This window comes from Vanacampus margaritifer, chromosome 1 (genome assembly GCF_051991255.1).
Source record: "Vanacampus margaritifer isolate UIUO_Vmar chromosome 1, RoL_Vmar_1.0, whole genome shotgun sequence".
NCBI lineage: Eukaryota > Metazoa > Chordata > Actinopteri > Syngnathiformes > Syngnathidae > Vanacampus > Vanacampus margaritifer.
In genome coordinates this window covers 49,110,671-49,116,670 of record NC_135432.1, presented here as the reverse complement: position 1 = coordinate 49,116,670, position 6,000 = coordinate 49,110,671, and the positions used below count along the sequence as shown (strand labels likewise).

The 6,000-nt window shown below is 43.1% G+C and overlaps 1 protein-coding gene across 4 annotated transcripts in view; it reads left to right on the top strand.

Annotated features, from left to right (window-relative positions):
• Positions 1-2,506: 2,506 nt before the first annotated feature.
• lingo2b (leucine rich repeat and Ig domain containing 2b) overlaps positions 2,507-6,000 on the top strand; it is a 52,458-nt gene continuing 48,964 nt past the window's right edge. For 2 of the 4 annotated variants that reach the window (XM_077572022.1, XM_077572110.1), the window contains exon 1: positions 2,507-2,780. The gene's annotated coding sequence lies outside the window, so the exon portion shown is untranslated. Of the gene's footprint in view, positions 2,781-3,898; positions 3,984-4,014; positions 4,145-6,000 lie in introns of those variants that run through there. The other 2 variants (XM_077572178.1, XM_077572202.1) reach the window with 2 other exon arrangements.

Below are 6,000 nucleotides of genomic sequence, written 5' to 3'. Positions count from 1 at the left end.
CACCTCCACCACAAACTGACACTTGGGGTCCGGAACCTTGAGTATCGGGGCCTCAGTGAACCGTTGCTTGAGAGCATTGAAAGCGGTATCAGCCTTGGGGTCCAGCGGAATCACACCTGTGGAGAGGTCAAGACATGCAATGGGGCGGCGATGGAGCTGAAGTTTTGGATAAAGCGGCGGTAAAAATTGGTGAAACCCAGGAACGGTTGGACTTTCTTCCGTGATTCTGGCGTGGACCAGTCCCTTACAGCGCTGATCTTGCCAGGCTCCATCGATACCCTTCCTGGTGATACTACGAAACCCAAGAAGGAGCTAGTGTTCACGTGGAAGAGACTCTTCTCGACTTTCATGTACAGCTTGTGGTCTAGTAACCGTTGAAGGACTTGTGTCACGTGCTGCCGGAGGGTCGCCAGATCTGGGGAGTGTATCAAAATGTCATCCAGATATACATAGATGAAGTAATCAATGAAATCCTTTAGTATGTCATTTATCATGGCCTGGAAAACTGTGGGTGCGTTGGTGAGCCCAAAAGGCATGACTAAATACTCATAGTGGCCCCGTGGAGTGTTGAAAATGGTTTTCCACCGGTCTCCCTCTTTAATCTGGACAAGATGGTAGGCATTCCGGAGGATCAGCTTTGTGAAGATTTTGGCTGGTGGCAGTTGGTCGAATACGAATGACATCAGGGGCAGGGGGTAGCGATTCTTGATGGTGATATCATTCAGTGGGCTATAGTCGATATATGGTTTACTGCAGCCGAGGGTGCAAGTGCTGCCGGCTGGTTTGGTCCATGATAAACGCAGTCCTCTCTCCAAGTCATGATGTGCCTAGAGCACAAGTCTATGTGTGGGTTGTGCAAACACAACCAGGGATGTCCTAGAACCAGGGTGTGAGACGGGGATCGGAAAACAAGGAATCAAAGGCATTCTGTGTGTTGTCCTATATGCACTTCGAGAGGCTCTGTGAATTGAAATGTCTAATAATACCTTGCCGTTAAGTGCCCTGGCTTGGATTGGCGGGTTCAGCGGCTCAGTTGCAGTTTGTAATTGTTTCACCAGTCCCAAATTCATGAGACTTTCGTCGGCCCCTGAGTCAATGAGGGCTGGCAGATCAGTGGTGACAGCATGGTGAGTGATCGTGACAGGTGTGAGTTTTAGAGCTTTGGAGAAGCTCGTTTGCCAATCTTTTTTTTTTAAAACATATAAATACGCTTTTGGGAGTAAATGACAAAGTATTAACAAAACGTATTTATACATTTTTAGGTTTGAATGAGTTAAGAAGAATTTATGTTCCATGATTAATCAATATCGATTGAATTGAAGCAGATCAAATCGAATCAGGAAAATATCTAATTGAATGGAACTGAACCCTTATGAATCAAATCGAATCGATTGAGGTAATTAGAATTAGGGATGCACCGAAATGAAAATTTGGGACCGAAACCAAAAACCGAAAATGAAAGATGCTTGGCCGAAAGCCGAAAACTGAAACGGCGGGAAAAAAATTATGCCAATTTTTACTATCACTGTATTTATTATAATTAATTAAAATTATAGTATTATTATAAAATATTTATTAAGCACTGGCATTTTAACAAAGCACAATATAAATTGAAATGTGCCCACACCGCAGACTAATGGTACATTAAACAGCAAATGAGGTTTGAGCATTTTCTGGCGGTGCGATTGCACCTTGTAGTCAATGTAGTTCACACAGGCAGGCACGGATGCGTGCGGCGGGACACTAGGTGCGGCACGCTTAAAATCCACACATTCACATATTCAACGTTTAAAAATAAATAAAAACATTTATTCGCACCAGCTAATCGGCTTCGGGAACAGACTGCAAAATCACACAAGGCGTCCTGTACAGGTCTGTCGCCACCTGGAGATAGCGTTAAGTGTGTCCGTGTTTAAAACTGTTGATAGCAATAGTGCTAGCGTTAGCTAAAGTTTTTTGCACAGCCTAGTGATGCTAGTGAAAAAGTTGAAGCGTTCGAGGGGCACTAATCAGAGAAAAAAGGGAAGGCGCATCAGGAGAAAGAGTGGCTCACCTGTACTGCAGTACACGGCAGTTCTGTCTTTTTTCGACCCACTGAGCCCCGTATTCGCTGTTTAATTCAAACAGACGCTTGCTTGCAGCATTTTTATTTTAATTTTTTTGCTTGCTTCACCACAACATCCCACTTTGGCCATATTCTTTTGGCTTTGATTTAAAAATTTTCGGTGGCCAAATATTCGGTGCATACCTAATTAGAATCGATACCCAGCCCTAGTGAATGAATAAACTAGCATATGAGCCTACAACGAATTTTCCCGGTGTTGCAGAGTGTCCACTTTGGGCCTGATGTAAGCTATTCTGCATTTATCAATGGAGTTTCATTTGAATTCAGGCTTTTACTCTGAAGGTATAAACACATCAGTCTTCCTGCTGCTGCTGGATCTCTCTTTCTCTCTCTCTCTCTCTCTCTCTCTCTCTCTCCCTCTTCCTCCCCACTGTCATCCAGCACTGTGCGGCTGCTTCGCAAAATGTGGAGCAGCCTCTGGGAGGGATGAGCTGCCGGCTGATGAGAAAACCACATAAGAGAAAATAAATCAAAGAGAAAATAATTATGCCAAGATAGTTTTCCCACGGAAGTGCGAGGAGACCAACTCAGACGGAGAGGATTGCATTCTCAGACTGTGCAAGTGTGTGTTAGTTAGAGGGTGTGTGCGTGTGCCTCGGACTTGCAATCTGCGATGTAAAGGTGGATTTTGCCATGCGGACGAGCAGGTAACAAGGTAAGACTGGTCACACTCTTTGGACTCTTTAATGCTTTTTCTGGATTTGTTTCTGGAGAGATGACAATCCTGTCCAGTATGACTCACTATCAACTGTTAAGTCACAGGAAAAAAGGTATTGACATTTGGTTTCATCAGCAATACTAATTGATGGAGCCTGCCCTGGCCAAAGGGTGTCTGAAATAATTTCCTCCATAATGACTGAATGAATATTTAAAACGAGCCCTGATGAGGTCCTTGTGGGTTGGGTGCTGATGATCAAAGATAATACGCTCTACCTCAGTTTGGAAGGTGTTGCGGGGAGGGGAATGCGGTGCATTGGACTGTGTGTGATGACACTTCTTCATTTCAGGCATCTCTCAGATCAAAAGCAATCAAGTGGGAAGAAAGTGAAAATGTGGGTGAAGTGAGATGTATGCGAGGGGAGTCTTCATTGATTGGTGCGGCTAATGACGTGATGACAGCATGAATACTCCGCACAAGGTGGTCCGTCCCTGTGATGCATGGCCAGGATGACACGTATGAAGTTGCCGTGAGTCAAAGTGGCCCTACTGCAGAGTAACACTGAGCTTTTATTGTCACTCCCTCGAGTGCACCAGGATCTAAAAGCCTTTTTTTTTTAAACATAGCTCAATGCTGACTTTAAGTAGGAGAAATAGGGATGAATTATAAATGAGTTATGTCCCAGCTGAGGGACTCAGCTCCTGTCTCCTGCCTCACTCCCAGATCTTCATTTGGAAGCGGTGTGCTGCGATAATTGCGTGCAAATTCAGTCCGATTGTCCTCTTTAGAAGACAGAGGGAACAATAGAGTAAAATGGACATTCAAAACCAATATTTGATTTTTGATGAAATACCTGTCCAACTGTGCAAACATCTTTTTTCTTCCAGGGATTTAAGAGCAGCTTTTTAATCCACTTTTTTTTTTTGTGGTGACAAATGTGTCATACATGAGAGCTTTGACAAGCCTGCTGTCTCCAAACGAGAGGGATGCTAATGGAGGAGAGTGAGGATGCAGGCATTACCGCTGCAAGATAGCGAGAGGGAGTGCATTCGTGAGAGCTTGCGTGAGGCGTTTCCATGGCAACCTGACAGGGGTGTGTTTGGTCCCCGGAGATGGTGCGAAAGCAGAGGGGAGAGAGAAGAGGAAAACTCTCGCTTGTTAAGGGGGATGGGAAGGAGATGATGGAGAGAAGAAGGGCAGGTAGGCGTGTTTCCCTCATCCTATTGTTTGTTTTCTCCTCGCCCCCGCTGTGCTTGCCTCGCTGCTTTCCTCAACCTTCACACGCAACCCCCTCCCAACCAAATTCTCGGCAACCTGTAGGGCTCACCGTGGTTATATTTCCGTTCCCGCTATCATCAAAGGTGCGTTCGAACTCGTCACACGACATCAAGCCTCGATCATCCTTCAGTTGTTCTTAACTGAACTAATGAGCTAACGTCCCTGCCAAAAGGCTGCACTAAAAGCTGCTGTTGTTGCCTTGTGACTTTTTCTGTTCTCAGATGGTGCAAAAAAGAAAAAAAAAAAAAATTTGACCAGAAATTCAAAGAACTTCCAAGGCTTACATAATTCAACAATGCACAATATACTGTTACTATGAACATGCATGTGATTGTAAATGCTTTCTAAACGCATCTAGTTGTTGAAAATATCCATCCATCCATCCATTTTCTTGACCGCTTTTCCTCACAAGGGTCGCGGGGGTGCTGGAGCCTATCCCAGCTGGCTTCGGGCAGTAGGCAGGGTACACCCTGAACTGGTTGCCAGCCAATCACAGGGCACACAGAGACAAACAACCATACTCACAATCACACCTATGGACAATTTGGAGTGTTCAATTAACCTGCCATGCATGTCTTTGGAATGTGGGAGGAAACCGGAGTACCCGGTGAAAACCCACGCAAGCACGGGGAGAACATGCAAACTCCACCCAGGAAGGCCGAAGGCCGGACTCGATCTCACGTCCTCAGCACTGGGAGGCAGACGTGCTAACCAGTCAGCCACCGTGCTGCCTTGTTGAAAATATGACAAATAAAAATGCCTCCACTCCCATAAATAAATAAATAAATGAGTCAATCAATCAGCATTGACCAGGCAGCAACAAGTGTGATGACAAAATATTTGTCTTGAGCACAAATCTATCTTCCACTTTTTGGGAGGAGAATTTTTTTTACCTTTGCTTTCTCATGAGGTGTAAATGCAAAATATATGAATCAAGGTTTGACCTTACAAATGCGTGCAAAAATGCCCATATACAAATGTATGTGGACGATACAGTAATATACACCCCAGTCAAGAATGCGCAGGAAGCAGGCCATATCTTCAAATGAACTGGTGCACATTCAAGATTGGTTGACAAAAATCATGTCTCCTTCTAAATTGTAATTTAAAAAAAAAAACTGTCTGCATGATGTTTTCAAAACAAAACAATAACATTGCAAATTCAAATGTATTTCTTAGAGGCGAGGAGCTGAAACTGGTCCAAGATTTCAAGTACATTGGCGTGGTCCTTGATTGCGCTCTCACTTTCAAAAATCACGTAAAAAAAAAAAAATCTAAAACAATTAAATTCAACCTTTATAATTTAAAATAAAACTGCATTTAACAAACACTCTGTTGTAATCTGTTTCTTGTTTGAACAGCATTGAAATAAAATATTGAAGCTTAATGTCCCATTAATATAACATTCTCCCATGCTTAACGTGTGAACCCTAACCCTAAGTAAGACGTTTTGTTAAATATGTCCATAAGAAATTGATGTTTAATCAATTCGACCGCATATCGAATCGATTCAAAAACTGCGTGCTATAATATCGCAATATATTGCCAAATCTTTTTTAACACCCTTGCTTATGAGTTTTAATCATTTTAAATATTTTAAATTTGCTTGTGTAATATATAAAATACTCCATGAACTGGCACCACCACTACTAAATGAATTTGTGAAGTTGAAATTGACTAACAGCAGAGCCACGAGGTCAGTGGTCAAAGGAGACTGTGATGTGCTTTACAGACAAACTACTTTTGGACAGTTGGCTCTGTCAATCAGGGGCTGTAAGACATGCAACAATGTACCGGTCAACATCAGAGAACGCACCACTTCACATCTTCAAGACGAAACTCAAAAGATGGCTAAAGGCAAATCGGTCATGTAATCATTACTTGGACATTGAATCATGTTTTTGTCAATATTTGTTGCTTTGTATATTTTGCTTTTTCT